The 16,496-nt window shown below is 36.7% G+C and overlaps 1 long non-coding RNA gene across 3 annotated transcripts in view; it reads left to right on the top strand.

Annotated features, from left to right (window-relative positions):
- The window catches only part of LOC107311762, a 74,013-nt gene that overhangs the window by 34,364 nt on the left and 23,153 nt on the right, over positions 1 to 16,496 (top strand). Inside the window, exons 7-8 of one of the 3 annotated variants that reach the window (XR_004306659.1) lie at positions 6,665 to 6,822; positions 11,440 to 14,685. The exons of the other annotated variants lie outside the window; for them this stretch is intronic. This is a non-coding gene — a long non-coding RNA (uncharacterized LOC107311762). Of the gene's footprint in view, positions 1 to 6,664; positions 6,823 to 11,439; positions 14,686 to 16,496 lie in introns of those variants that run through there. 3 annotated transcript variants of the gene reach the window in all.

Genomic DNA, 16,496 nt, shown 5'->3' with positions numbered 1-16,496 from the left:
GAGTCAGAGAACTCTGGTGCTTCTCTTGTTCTGTCCAAAAGAAGTAGTTCTAAGGTTTCTTCATTACTCTCCATTATTACGTCGATTCTGTTTTGAATACCAAAGAAATAGTAGTAGCTATGCATATCATAGCAAAAAGCTGTAAAAAGTTGACTATCACAGACAAGCAACTTACTAACTTCAGTAGGGTTTATGTTCCCAGACACCTTTTGCATCTACATCAATTTGCAGTTTCACTAGGTTCAGAACATGGCACTGAAAACAGTTCGCATAAGAACTGCTTCATTGATATCAAAACTGAGATGATAATGTACCCTAGTGCACTTCAGTTCTTTGATATTTTAAGGGCTTTCCTGGTAATTTCTGTCTTTAAAATGTTCACCTTTTTACTCAACACTTCTAATCCTGAGCTTAATTTTAGGAAATCATTTCACACGTCGTTCATGTTTTATTGAAGTAATCCCAGTTTATTCTCTCACATTGTTTTTTTTGATGATGTGGAAAGGTGCCAACCTATTAACCAATTGCTGAGAAGTGTTGCGACTTTATGAACTGTATTTTACGTTTTGATTTCCTGACAAAACAATGTCCTAGGCCATCCATTCCAGACTTACTGTATCCCTATGAGATGGTAAAGGATACAGTTCTAGCTGAATGAATAACTTTGTTGTTCATCTTACCTCAGCTATTCATTTAACATCCAATTTCACCTTTACCATTTACATATGCTTGCATTTCAGATTTCCTTCTGAAAACTGTTCTCAGAAACCTAAACAAACAAACACACTCAAAAATTCCCAAATTGAAACAGAGCAGGATTTCTCCAGATGTGGCAATTTCCATCAAATTGAGGATTCGTGAAGCCATATAAGAATATTTACTGGGTAACATGAGGTTACCTCATGAGATCTTTTATAAGATAGAAGCACAGATAAGAGGATACATATCAAACAAATATCCAGACTTTCCCACAGAGTGCAAATCAAGGTTTTACAGACACCCAGAACACACTAGCATGTAGGATGTATAAGCCAAGAATTTTAAAACTTTACTTTAAAACTCATATCAGGAACGGATTAGAGTTTTCAAAAAGTTTTGTGTAGTTTCATATTTCATTACTCTCAAAACAAGTTTTTAATGTTGTGTGAATGTTCATAGAACCCTCTGGGTGCAATGCAATATGACATCACTAGCTAGAAGTGGAGTTTTCACTAGTCTGTTTCTGCTGGACTAAACAAAAATCTTGTAAAATTATTTGACATTTGATGTGGAAAAAGTAAGTGGTTCAGAACAGATTCCTACTTCTTACAGACTGAATCTGAAATAGTATGTAAGGAAGAAAATTAAAAAAAAAAATAAAAAAAATTAAAAAGTTTAAACTTAAAGAACTGGATTATTTTTTAGATAGTCTTGCTTTACATAAGTGGAGTCTAGAACAGTTCAGAATGCTCTTATATTTGAGTAAATCTGCAATGAAAAATGACTACTAGCTTTCATACAACACTGAATGTAACAATAGAAGTACTCTATATCTTGCATTCTATTAGAAATTACAGCTTCTGTCTAAAACCTTTCCTTGCTCATGCAGCTCAGCTTCCTCACACTGGCTGTACAAATGGTATAGTTCTGCTTGTGGATGAGAAATGGATTAAAGAGAAGATGTGGTTTAAGATGTCTGAGAAGAACATAACAGTCTATAATAAGAGTGTCTGTCACCAGATTATAGGGACTGTGGAAGATGTGACTTTCTTGAACAATGCAGTGTCCATGAGTTACAATTGCCCTCAATTTTCAGTTGAATTGGTCCTGTAAAGCATTTATTTTCCAAGTGATTTGGGATATCTTGTCATTGTTTATGTAGTTGAGTTTTACCCAAAAAATGACACAAATATTATTTGGCAATGCTGTTAAGCCATTTTTAAAAAGAGCATCCTTACATATACTTTTACTACAGTACTGTATCACATTTGCCATTTATGAATATTTTCATCATTATTATTGCTATAGCAGTGTGGTTCCCGTAGCGTCTTTTAAAGCTCTTCTTGGCTTTATTTTTTAATGTGTTGGGATCCCTAAGCCATCATTAGGGACATTCCACTAATTATGTGAACAGTCTTGCCTCCAGTTGTTGAGTCAAATGCCTTGCCACCACGACACAGACATTTTGAGAAATTGCATGGTTAGACAATAAGCTGACAAGTTAAATTATTGTGATCTGCAGTCTTGGATGTCATTTTTTTGAATGGCACAGCATTAGCATAGAATTGTAGCTCCTCATCTTGGTAATGTAGACACTGCTGAGAGAGAATTTACAGTAAGTTATTGGGTACCTTGTTATCTAAGCATAAGTGCAAAATTCAGGCCTTTCAGAGACTTTGTGTTGTGTCGTTTGATTTTTTTTAAGAAGACTCTAGCAAAAGTCTTTATAACCACCAGCCAGATGAATAACACTATAGGAGCATGGTGTGTTCATTTGTGTTCCTTAAAAAAAAACTGTTTATGAGCTTGCAGCACTTAAGCTCAATGAGGTTTTGGCGACAGATTCCACACTGTATGAATAGCAGTTCCAAACCACTCTTTGAAGTAGATGTGGTTAAATTACTTGTTGTGAATAAAGTATCAGAAGTAAGCCTTTTTTCTTCCTGTTCACAAAGCATTCTTGAATTTAGGATAGTTCTTAAGAAGCGCTCAGATTTTGTATTCACTGTTAAGTTCATATGTGCAACCTACTTCCTACAAGGGTCAATCATATCTGCTTTCCATTTCAATGTATTGCAGTAATAAGATTTTAGTGAGATATTTATCTGAATATTTATTGAAGGATCTTCAATCCAAAATGTATAGCTGAATTCATCAGCTCTTAACTGGAATGAGAAAAACACTGGTGCACATTGATTCTCCATTTCATGTCCATGCAAAAATCTAATGACTGAGTACCTGTTATAGGATTTCTACTAATAACCTATGTCAGAATATATTCTTAAATATTCTCTTAGTCATCCACATGATAAGTCTATGGCCTATTAGTATGGCACTGACATAATTTGCTACTATGTTTTATTTAGATCCTTCTACTTTGTCTTTCTCATAGTTCAGCAGCTCCTCAAGGTAATTAGTTACCAAAAATTCTAATGTTAGATGGAGAAAACTATGAGCTTAGCTGCAAGAAACTTGCTTTCCAAAAGTAGGCTGTGTGAACTGATTTTTTCTTTCAACTGTGGTCTTAGTACTTCTTTGCCCATAAGCACACAGTCTGCTGATCTGGAGGGCAATCTGACCATTTTTTGTCTATCCACTTATTTCTCAATGGACATCATAGAAGCAACTGAATCTTCTATGGCATATTGTGTCATATCACCACACTGACAAGAAATAAAAATGTCTTTCTTGAAGATGCTGGAAACCTCTACTTCTCATCTTGGATTGCTAATTTCTTCTGTTATAAATTATAGCCAGCTTGTGAACAGACACCGCTTTCCATTTTTCATCAGCACGTTCCATTGCCACACTCACTTTTTGCAGAATGGTCATAAATTCAAGTATTACTTAAAGTTGTCCCAAACACTTCCACTGAGGAGCTATGTTAATAATTTTAACTTTGATAATTCTTACTTTGTTCTTTTATTTTCTGAGTTCTAAGGTCTTGTTTTTGTTGAATAGGTTGTCTTATTCCTCAAATCTCTGCTGTAGGTGCTACTTTCTCAGTCTGGTTAAGAGCTTTTCCATTTGTATTTGCCCTTTTCTGATAATGTAGACTTGTAACGGGGAATAGATTCTCCACTTCTTCTTGAAGAAATACCAGATTTTATTCTAAGTCCTCAAAACCTTCTCATGGGGAAATTGAAATGCTGATAGGAAAACAGTCAGTGGGCCCTTCCTGATAACAGCTATTGGACAGAAGTTTTCCTGTTCTTTCTGGTATTTCCTTTTTATTCTTTGATCATTTCAGATGGTATCAGTTTTATTTCCTCCGCTCCGTGTCATCTTCCAGTTTCTTGTAATGTCCTGATCTAACCTTTTGACCTCCCTCAAATTAATGTTGCCTCTTCGTCCTGAAGCCAGTGGCTAGCACTGTTCTTTCTACTGAGATGGGATTGTTTAAAGCATAGTGCAGCTGAGAATAGTACAATTTTATTTTCTTTGAGTGGTTTGGAGAAAATGATTGCCAAATAGTTTCATCACAATCCATGATGTCAGTGAACAAGTAACAATTGAAATATTCAGTTGCTTGAATAAGAAGCATATTGTCAGGTAATCAAGAAAAGGGGAGTAAAACTCCACTGCATTCACTACCTTTTAAGTTGTTCTTGAAGTGGCCTCCTAGGCAACTTTGCTAGGGATGTCTTGCTTTCAGCCTTATAAGCAAATATCACAACACTTTCTTCATGAACCTAAGTCTGCAGGAGTTTTCCCAAAAGTATATTTTCTCCTTATTTCTCTTCTTCCCTCTCTTTTGCCCTTTCTGGCTTCTGGTACGAATTTCTAGTCTGTTCTAATTGTAGTTAGCCCTTTGTTGTTTCGTTTTGAGTTCTAGTAGGTGTAAATAGGTAGCATTGGCAAAAGCATTGTTGAAAAGCCCTTTTAAGTTTATTTCTGTGGGAAAGATGTCAGAGCAATACAGCCTTACAAACAAGCCATGCCTGTGATTCTGTGATAATGAACAAAACAAAACAAAATATTTCATTCTCCTGTGTAAAGACTGGAAATATTCATGTTAATAACTTATTACAAATGGGAGCCCTTGGGTGTTGGAGGACAGGAATGTACGTTCCCATGGACATGCCATCCCACTCCATACCAGGGGATTAGGCTGAATGTGTGGGGCCAAAGGTAGGCGAGCCAAGAATTATTGGAACTTGTACTGTGCTGGTCCTCAAAGTAGCTGTGGGCAAACGAACACAGATTTGCTTCAGCTATGGGAGCCAGAGATGGACTTTATCAAGGGACATAGAGGGAATATGGATAATTTATTGCATCCCAGGAAGCCGCTAAACACTCCTGAGCTGGGAGAAGACTGGAGGAAAGTATCCCCCCTTCAAGGACACAGTAGGCAAAGGGACAGGTGGGAATTTTATTTTGATTTATACTGTTATTCCCAGAGGACTGAAATTTTGGCCATTTAGAAAGTAACTTAGTTTCAGTATGTAATGAAATCAAAGTTCAGAGTTAAAGAAACCCCCTGGTATGCTTGTTTTGAGGAAAATGTGCAACCAGAACCAACTCAAAACTTTGGCTTACACATGGTCAAAAGTAGAATGGCCTTGCTCTTTCTACAGCAGTTTAACAAAAGGGTGCAATGCTGCTCAGCTTTTCATGAGACTGATGCTGTTCAGAATTTTTAGAGTTACCTTGTAGAAAATAAAGACCTTGCATGTCTCTTGTTTAGTCAGTTTATACTACTAAAACCTACAAATACCTTAAAGAACCTCCTTAGCTCACTGCAGGAGTAGCTACATCACCAGAAAAAGTGTGCTCTACTACTTAAGAATAAAGATTCCAGTCTTTCAAATCAATTTGTTCTAAGACTTCACAGTTGTTTGTGTTAGAAAATTTTCCCTAGTTTGTGACTGAAATCCCCTTGCTGTGAGTTTAGCTTGCAGCCCTTGTTTTGTCCTTAGAGGACACAGAGGATGGTGTATTACCTCTGACTTCAGAAGTATTCTACATGTGTTTGAATAATCATGTTTGCCCTAATAATTTTTCTCTGAGTATATAACTCCAATCCCTTTGGTATTTCTGTATGTTTAAAAATCTCTGATCACTCTTGCTGCTGTTCTCAGGGCTCAATCTAATCAATTCACAACCTTCTTGAATTAGGCTCCACAATCTGAATGTGTTTACTTCAATTGCAGCCTTGCCAGCAGTGCATGAAGCAGAACCACTGCCTGTGATTTACAGGCACTGCCCTTCTTTATACAGCCCAGTGCAGTTTCCTTTTGCCACAAAGGGGATGCGCTGTCAACTTGTGTTCACATAATGATCTATGATAGATCAGATACAGATTTATTTCATAGGTTTATACAGGGTAGATAGAATACAAGAATGTATAGGCTCTTGTTCTGCAACTAAGCTCAAACCTATTTTTTTTTCCAACCAATATTTACACAGTGGATTACCCCTATATAGGACACAAGCTTGGAAAACAAGTCAAACAAGAAGTATTGACTTCTTTTTTCCAGGCAGCACAGCTCTTGGCAACAGTCAGTGTATGGATGAACTATATTCCTGATGGGAGCTCGGCTGGCATAGAACAAGCTCTATTAAGTGTAAAATTGCATATTGACCCCTACTTGCTATTCTTTGTGTCTCTAGGATTTTAGTAATGATCTACTCTTAAGGATGAGTGGGAGTTATTTGTCCCTTGCTCCCTCATAAATGATATTGCAATAACAGATTGCCTGGAATTTTTCCTCATGTTGGAGAGCTAATTAGTTTCAAGTATTTTAGGGGAGCTCCAAGCTTGCTTAAGAACACATATGCAAATACATGGTGGGAGGAAGGGAATGATAACAGTCTGGAGCCATGTCTTTAGCAGAGTGATCGACAGACTCAGCAGACACATCTGGTAAGTAACTTGATGGCAGGCTCTACAGACGTGCTGTAAAATTGCAAATGTAGTCTGTAGAGGATAAGGGCTCCTTAGATCTGACATTATATTTGCCAGGCTCACGCTTTTCGAGCAGAGAGGCCCTTCACCTTCTACTGTAAACATAAAGAAATCAGAGGCTCTCTCACGCAGTGCCGTTGGCAGATCACCGTGAACTTGTTTCAGCCAGAGCACACTTCGACGTCATGGTCAGTGAAAGTGTCTGAGCTTCAAAGGTAAGTCCTGTGCTCAAAGAGAGACATTGCAATGACCCAGGACTCCCAGCAGATTCGGTTTCAGTTACTGGAAGATTCTCAGAAAATTCAAAGGCACTTCAGCTTACTTCAAACTTTAGCAAAGAGCAGTAGATCTCCTAGACAAAGCGCAAAGTGTAGCACTAGCAATCCAGGGAAAGTCTGCATCTTGATTTCACTAGAACAGATGTTATCTGCAAGCAATTAACATACTTGTCATCACCAGTGAAATAGATACAGAATTCTTCAAGGTTTTTTTTTGTTGTTTGTTTGTTTTTTGTTTTTTGTTTTTGTTTTTTGTTGGTTTTTTTTTAATCTATCCTAAAGAAAAGTGCTTATGCACAAAGGAAAATTTCCACATTAGTATTAAAATAGCATTCAGTGAGGCGAGCAGCATGTGTCACTTTTTCAGTTTCTACCAGTTCCTATTTTTTTCAAAGAGTGATGCTGTAACACTTAGATCAGAGCTAGAGAATACATTTCATCATAGACATGTATCTTTTAACAGCAGAATGTTTGATGGCTCTATTTTTCACGAAACTGTTGTTGTTTTGAGATATTCCTGTCTGTTATGTACAGAGCAATAGCCTGTATGTACTACACATTCACAAGTTTCACCTCAACATGGCTTCAATGAACTCCAAAGATTTTTGTTTATATGGGTAAGGGAGAGACTCAGGGAAATAGTCCTGTATCATCTGTTATTTAAATCCTGTGATTGTACTTTGCAGAAATTGTAACTCTAATAACTGGAAGACCTTGTTAAGTAGTTGTTTTAAAGATTGCATACTGACCTGCCTTCTGAAGAATCTTCTGATTTGTTTAGTTGAAAGATGAGATCTACTCCAGTTCTATGTACTTCCTCTTAGTTGCTTCTCTTCATAAGGTCTCTGTAACAACCTCTTCCTCCAGATGTGCTTTGCCTCCCAGTAATATAGACCTTCATTTGTGGAACACAGGAAAGAAAATTGAAACCCTAAAAGAATAATGGGATCATTCGCATTATACCACTGCTCATTCTCACTAAATTCATTTGCTACAGTCTTAGAGAAACAAAGTGATTCTGAGTTGGTGCTGGAGGAGGCGGAAAGATGTTTCAGTTATTAGGAATGAAGTACATGAATCCTACAGGATTCTTGTGTGATCTTGGTCAAGTCACTTGGTCCCAAGTTAGTTGCAGAAGCCTGCTAGTCACTTTTTCCATCTAGGCAAGCTCTTCAAATTGCCTACTACACATTTCTGATGTGACAGAATTAATGGGGCAAATCTTGACTTGGACTTCTGTGTGTGATACAAATAATAATTTATGAAAGGAGGTATGAAACCTGAATTCCTCCCCATCCCTTCTGAAACGTTACTTATTGTCTCAGCTTCTCAGTTTAATACACTTCTGAATTAAGCAGTGTCAACCTCATTTACAGAAAGTACTTGCTCTTAGAAGATCAGAAGTAGGCAGTAAACCATAGTAACAAAAGCAAAAGAAAGAGATTGAATTTGAAAACAAGCTGCTCTGATTCCATTTTATTTAATCTGTGCTACCCATATGCCCCCTAAGCTCTGTTCTGCAGCAGCATCTTTGTTGATTAGTAAAAGAAATTGAGTAGAAAGTGGCTGTCATGCCAGAAAGACTCAGCAGTGAATCTTCAGTGAATCACAGATATTTAAATTTAGCTAATATAGTGACATCTTGAAGTAGCCAGAGGTAAATAATTTTCTCTACGCAGAGGTTTTTAGCCCACAATTCCTTGAATATTTTTTGTGAGTAAATGATCCTATGGCATGTACTCTAATTAAAATCATATTGGGGCTGTTCCATATCACAGCACAATCTTTGGAGTTTGCTTCTTCACCTTCTTCTGCCTTTCCTGCCGAGACCTCCTTGTTTACATTCCAGCCATGCAGACTGTCAGTGCTTCCAAACCCATCTAAAATGAACCACATGGACAGCATGAGGAATGCCTGAAAGAATGAAGTTGTTGTACTTCAAGCTCTGTGATATATTACAGCCCAAAGATGGTCTGGCAAAAGAAGTCACGTGTATACCAGTCCTTTAGGTACTATGATGAAGGGTGGAAACAGGGAAGATTAAACATTGGCTTCTGAAGTTCAAATCACAAATCATGCTTTCCCTTTGAGTATGAGTGATGCTCTCGTCATGACAAGTGGGCTAGTTATAAAGCTTTAAGACTGACACGGGAGCTTTACATTAACATCCCCTTGTTTCAGAGAGCAGAGAAGGAACTCTAAATTTTATACAGTTATCTAGTTGCGAAGAAAAAGATGAATCAATGACTTCAGTAGAGGTCTGATCTATAAAAAAAACTCTGCTTTTCTTGTGGAGACAAGGCAAACAATTCAGACCATCTATTCTCTTACAGTACCTCCTTTCATCGCTTTCTGAAAATTGCCTTTATATTTTTGATTATGTTCCAGTACAGTAAAGCTCTGCTGGACCTTTATTATTTTCCATGTTCTCTTTTTGTGTTTCAAAATGGTTTTATCCCTCCAGCAAAGGGGAGGATGGGAACACCCAAAATAAGCTTTGGAAGCAAAAATAGCCATCTACTACTTTTTACTGTTTCTACCTTGTAGCTTTTGCTGATAGGAAAATATAATTAGATATGTTATTACTTTCTGGAACTACTTAGAAAACAGAAAAGGAGTTTCAGGACTTACATTCATTTGGGTTAATGCCACAGAAAAAACAAAGCAAGGAAGACAAAATTTGAATTTTAATCAGGCAGATATGGAGCCTTAGTGTCAGGTACATTGGGACGCCAAAAATGTGTAGAAAATTAGTAATTGCATTATGTCAAAGGCTTTTTTTGTGACTGGCTATGTTATTAATACTTGGAAGACTGCTGTCTATAAAGTCTTCTTCAGCATGGATAGGGTTTTGTGTGCTATGGAATCCAAGTTGCCAGGGGCAAAAGTTTCATTGTTATTGAACAGACAAGGTTTGGACTGTTCCTGGGACCCACTTTATACCAGTGACACTATGTACAAAGGAGAAAAATAATCTGTAGATATCATAACAATGGAGAAGTTGGTGGGGGAATAGACTTAATAATATCATTTGGAGAACACATCTAGTGAGGCAACAGTTCGAGATCATAATGAAGTTAAACTTGAGAAAAGATTGAGTCTGAATTGGCAAATATAGTCTGGAAACATCACTAGAAACTTTCCTGCTCAAAGGAAGGATTTTCTCCTCATAGCTGTGGTTGAAAATTTTCCTTTCAAGCTTTTACTTCTTGCTAATAGCCATATTCTATCCAAGATGACTGAGTTTGGTCTCATAGTTAGATGTCACTGAGGAATAACAAAAGAACTTAAAAATACTTATAGATGATTTGCATTGGGGGTGCACATGGCTTTCCTTCTCTTCAGTTTTGTAAAGAAGGAAAGCCAAGCTATAGGTTCAGAATCCTCCATGAAGACTAAAGATTATTGTATCTGTTCCATTAATATGCAAGTGACATTCTGTATTACTTCAGAGTCCATTTCAAGAGTCTTCCTTATATGTTCAGCATCAGAATGTGAATTCAGTCTAGTTACTTCTAAGTGTAAATGTACTGACTGAATTAAGTGGGGCCATTTTACCACAAATGAAAGCTATAATTCGCAGTTTTTTTTTTCAATGTGAGAAGCAGTTAACTACTGGTTATTGTGCTGAGTACTGTAATGTTCTTTGCATGTGCTCTTGATTGCTATAAAGATGTTTCCAGCAGATACCATCCTACTTTAGTTATGACTATAATGAGTCATGTCAGGTGATACTGTGATACCACAAAAATTATCTTCTGATGGAAGTTTATTCATTTAAACTCCAGACTACTTTACACAGTTAAATAGACAGCTTTTTTAGGCATAATGAAAATTCTGTAAAAAGAGGAGTTTTATTCCAGAAGGAAACAGAGAAAAGAGCTTGACTAACCAGTTGATCAGAGATCAACATTACAATGGTAAAGGGCATTACAGAACCACAGGATCACAGAATCATACGGGTTGGAAGGGACTTCTGGAGATCATCTAATCCAACCCCATGCTAAAGTAAGCTCCCTACAGTAGGTAATTATCTCTATAAATGCTAAGCAGAGAATACTCCAAATAAGGAATTGTATAATCCATGGGAACCGTGTTAATTAAATTCATTTTTAACTGTTGTGCTCAGGATTTATCATGGTAATTCCAAAAGGAGGCAGACATGTCAAAGGGAGCAACAGGATGACAAAAACTGCAGAAACTCTTGTTAGCACAAGAAGTCTAAGTTCAACTCATTTTTGTTTATTTATGCCTGATGGTAGTTTGCTCACAGCCCATTAATACTGGGGATAGGTAAGATTTTTATCATGAAAATGTGTATAACAAAATCAAGTGGATGAGTATTAACTGAAATCTGACAAAAACTCAACCTCTCACTGTCTGCTTCCTATAGCACATCTGCATGTGAGTTCATGGGGTTAAATGGTTCAAGACTCTTCCTGGGCTGTGTTAAGAAAATAGAAATGGCTACAGTGGTTTGGAAGTCTTTTGATGAAATAGTTTGATGAGAAATAATGATTTACTGAAGCTGAAATCTTTTGCAAAACATCCCAGGTTTGAGAAATAGTAATTGAAGCATGGACAGGATTCCAGCAGAACAGGAACAGTGGTTTCCCTGACTAAGTTTGTTCTGGTAAGTTCAGGGTTCTTGGGACCATTCTCTGGCATTAAAGACAACTGGCATAAAAAAATCTCTTATCTGTATTATTAAGATCTATTACTCTCCACTGCAGGGTAGCTACAGGCTGTTTACCTGTCAGGAACATTATATAGGGCATGCTAGTTTCCAGACCATACACAGATTTGGGGGAGGGGGAAAGGCAGTTGTCTCTGGCAAATTTTTTTTCTTGGGGTTGCACTGCTTTTCTATGAACAATCATGTTTCAGTGCCCAGGAACAATTCCTGGCACAGTTTGGTTGATTAGAGCAGATGGCGGTTGAAATATTTCTGGAGATTTAAGCCACCAGGGTCTGTGGTTTCATGATTCCTCAAACAGTGAACAGATCTATGAGCTAGTTGCACTCCATAACAAAAGACTGTCGAGTCCAGCAGCAGCACCTCAGTGATGCAGACATAAGATAACTTTGGTTGACATCTGCCTGTAGTCATTGTGATTTATTTCAGTTCCTGAGCATTCTGAACCAGTTTCCAAAATGAGGAAGGATAAAATTATAGCCTTAAAATCATTGACGTCAAAAGTTTCATAGGTCGCCAAAAATCACAATTGTTGTAAACTCTTGTAAAATCAAATTAGTGATTTTACTGATGATGTTCAGAGTAAAAGATGTTTCAAATGAGATTCAAAAGGATCTGATGACCTGGATTACTTCCATTTTAGAGTGTCCAACCATAGGCACTTCTGATCTTGTTTTTCCAATGTCTTGATCTCCCAGAAACAAACTGACTCAGAATTATCAGTTTTCTTTTAAACTCTGAGGCAGAAGACATTAGTTTTTATGCTTTGTGGGATCTATGTTTTTCTCGTTGGTTTGCGCTGCAGTGACTTTGTACAGCTACATTCAACTGCAATAAATTAAAGAATGTTAGGAACTCCTAATTGGACTGTGTCTTATATACAAGATAGGATTATAATATGAAAGTCTGAGTGGTTGGCAGCTGAACACAGAAGTCCCAATGGGATGCATCACCTGTAGCCTAAGAAAAGAGATCATGCTCGATATTTGCAGCTTATGTGCTATCCCACACAGAACCAGCAAGATCATTTTTTTAACAAACAGTTTTATGTGCTACATCCTCATCATTGATCATTCTGTCAGAGACTGAAAAAAAAGTTCTTTGAACTTAGTTAGACTGGTTTCTCATTGCTAAATAGCATTTGCATTGTTTAATCATTTCAGCTCTTACAGCTAATGTGATAGAATGCTTTTACATAAGTATTATTATTATTTTTTTTTTTTCTCTCAGTATGGAGGAAGGAAAATTGGGCATGGAAAAATTTAAGGAAATTAAATTTTTACTACCTCAAACTGGGCGTAGAAAGCCATGAGTGTTATGTCTGAAAAATTACTAATATTAAAAATTCTCTTCAAATTCCATTGGGAGGGGTGCAAAAACACTTATTAAAGTGGGTAATCTCTCTGTAAAACAAACTGGTATCCAGTAATAGCTCCCCTTTCCTTCAGAACTGTGTGGGCTGCCTTCTCTTTTATGCACACTCACATAATACCCCTGCGGCAGTTACAGTGGTTGCTTACGCAGAAGAATAATACTAGGAAAGTATTTATGCATTTGTACTGTATTGAGTGTGATAAATGCTTTTCCCTTTCTGAAAAACAAAAAACTTGCATTGTCTGCTTTTGTTTTTCATCTCCTCCCATCTATTCTGTTTCTCTTAGCTGGAAATGAGAATAACGGCTGACTCTGTGTGGATGCCAGTAGTCTATAGAGAGTTTGAAGGCCACTACAATATTGTTGAAGCTCCTTTTTAAAAATAGCTCTGTCCCAGTTCATGTGAAAAGCTTTCATAGGATCATTGCTGTTGTAGGGAAGGACTAGACTTACTTTCTATCTCTGAGGGTTTTGTGGCCACATGGCCCACTGGACATACAACATCTTAGGACATCCGACATCTTTTGTTTCCAACCACAGAATAGGACCAGAAACATTTGTCTCAAGTGAAAGTTTGATATGAAAGATACAGTGATCTTTACTCAATGTAGCAAAACCAATATATGATTTCACATTGTAATAAAAACAGCAACATTAGCTCACTTGCCTCGGAAGCATTTGAACATGGGTCTCACAGACATGCAAATTCAGTCACTCTGTTATTTAAATGTCCTACACATGGTCTGAAATGTTTCAGTAGAAATCTGAGATCTTTTCTGTGGATAATTCTGTTGCTGTATCCTACTCAGAGAAACTCAGAACAAAATTGATCTAGGCAACACAGCAACTTAATCACAAGTTGTTGAAAACACTAGCAATGCAACATGAAACTCATAAGCTACTTTGTATTTAGTCACAGAAATTAAATTGCCAGAAAACATGGAAATTTGCAGATTGTTGGAGTTATAGGAAGAGAGTTATAACTAAGTCCTGTGAAGTTTCACTAACACTGAGTGATTAGAGGCCTAGTAAAAGCAATTTAATTTTTCTAGAGCTAAAGAATTCATGCTATTTTTTTCTCCTTGACAGTACTATTAAAAGACCTAAATACAATGTTCCTCAGATTAGCACATTTTTACATTCAACAGTGGTTTTTTTTCTTTTTTGTTTGTTTGTTTTTCTTCCCCCTCCCCCCCTCCAACACACCTTCCCCTCCCAGCCTTTATCATGTCTCAGCACAGATTTTCATTAGCAGATTGATTTGGTATGATTACTAATGTAAGGCACTGTAACCTACACTGTAACCTAACTGCATCTGGCTAAGCCATTTACAAGGCAGTAACTACACAAATTGGAGGAAGGGCCTAGCCCATAAGGTAATCAAGTTATTTTAAAAGTAATATGCCCCTTTTCCTTTCTATTAAAACCAGAAATGGGAAGACAAGTTGCTTTATGCCAGCTTCACCAATGAATAATAACTTTTTCATTTTATATTAAAAACTGTTTTTTAAATTTTTAGTTTCATAATAAAGAACACAGAGAAATATTCTCTACTTTATGAGCTGCACCAAAGTCATGTTGGCAAGTGAAGAAATAATAAAGTGAAATTGCTTCATATGTTTTTTATTATATAATAAGCTGCTGATGCAAAGGTTCAAGCCTGCACCACTCAATAGGCAGTCTACCAATCACAAAACTCAGAACTAGAAAGTTGTCATCTTTCCCCCCCCCCCCCCACTGGAAGTGGCTGAAGTGTAAGTGTTTAAGATGAAAACATGAAAACATGCCTGTTTATGGGTCTATCTATATGCATATCTATACGCACACAGTCCCAATGTTCATGCCACTGACAAAGATACTAAGTAGTATAAGTCACAGTATGGACCCCTAATGAGCATCACTTATCAATGTCCACTTGTACACTGAGCCATAAACTGTAATTCTTTGAGTCCTACTATTCAGCCAGTTCCTAATACACTGAGAGGTCTATCTGACAAAACCATATCTCTCCAACTTAGAGACAATAATCTGTGGGGAAGAGTCAAATTCTTCACACAAGTACAGGCAGATGACATCAAAATAAGGCTTTTCTGAAATTCTGTTTAATTTGGTTAATAGAAGTTTAATTTTTTTCTTTTTTTGAGTGATTTATTTAATTGAAATATTATGGTTCTAACAGTATCTTTTGCCAAAGGTTTCTACTGAAACTAGTCTATCATAAGGTAATGAAAGGAGACCTTCATACAGATGAATATCTTGCTTAAATGAAATGGGCAAGAAAAAAAAGACTCTTTTCAGTGTCTTTTTCATAGTGACACTTTTCATAGAAGGCTATGCATAAAATACAACAGTACTATGTAGAACAGAGCAGCACAGGCCAAGGTATGTAATTCATAGATAATTCATGGAAGAAGTGAACAGTGAGATGACAGTTTGCTGATGTTGGAGAGTTATTTCAGGTAGCTAGTAAAGCAGTCTGTGAAAAGATACAGGAGTCACATGATACAGACAAGTGGAGAAATAAATGGCAACAAAAAATCTGAAGTAGATAAGTATGAAATGATGAAAAAGTAATAGTCATAATTTTATTTATAGAGTGATAACTTTTGAGGTGACTATTTCCATTCAAGAATATTTTTGTTTCTTTCAAGCATTTTTCTCTCTATTCCCATTCCTGAAAAATGCTTGAGAGAAACAAAAATGCTAGTTCAGTTCTTATTTTTGGAGAGCAAGCAAGAACCATTATTCATTTAGTGTACAAATATAAATTGGTGTACCCCTCCTCTCAATCCCCCACCCCTCCCCCCTTCTCAAAACAGCGTGTGGAGCCCTGCTCCTACTCATTAAAGGGTGGTATTAATATAATAATATACTCATTAATATGGGTGGTATTACATACACTCAAAAGACTGTGATGGAAAAAGCTAGCAAGAATGATCAGATACACTGTGAAGTCTCTGCTGATAATTCTTTAAATTATTATTCTGTAAAGGATCGGTGTGTTTAAATATGAACCCTCTTTCTTGAATACATTTAGAATTGAGACATTCCTTTCATTGCACGTGAAATAATTTAAAGCTAATGAACATTCTGCCTTATTCACATGACATTAGATAGTCTGCCATAATACAGAGTTTTAATCATCAAAGTTCCTTCCAGAGTGCTTAGTTATGTCAATGCCCAGCTACAGATACAAACACTGCATCATAAAATCCAAACCAGACAATCACCGAATAGATATTCAGATACTTATCTCACTGATTGAGTGAGATTATCAAAGATTTTCCCTCTGTAAAGGGAAATAGTTAATAAGTATTTCTATTTGAAATGAAGTACCTTCACTTACTCTTTTTCTACAGACACTGTGTAACAATACATTTTTGCTTTCAGTGAAATACATGTCTACCCATATATTAACTTTCTGGAGTGATTTAGTCTCTTTGTATACCAAACTGAAAGTGTATACCCTCAGCATATTATATCACAGTTTGTTAGATGTAATGTATCATAAAATTTAGTAGCACTGACTCATATTCATGCC

This window comes from Coturnix japonica, chromosome 3, assembly GCF_001577835.2.
Source record: "Coturnix japonica isolate 7356 chromosome 3, Coturnix japonica 2.1, whole genome shotgun sequence".
Classification (NCBI taxonomy): domain Eukaryota; kingdom Metazoa; phylum Chordata; class Aves; order Galliformes; family Phasianidae; genus Coturnix; species Coturnix japonica.
This window is presented reverse-complemented; position numbering and strand designations above follow the sequence as displayed.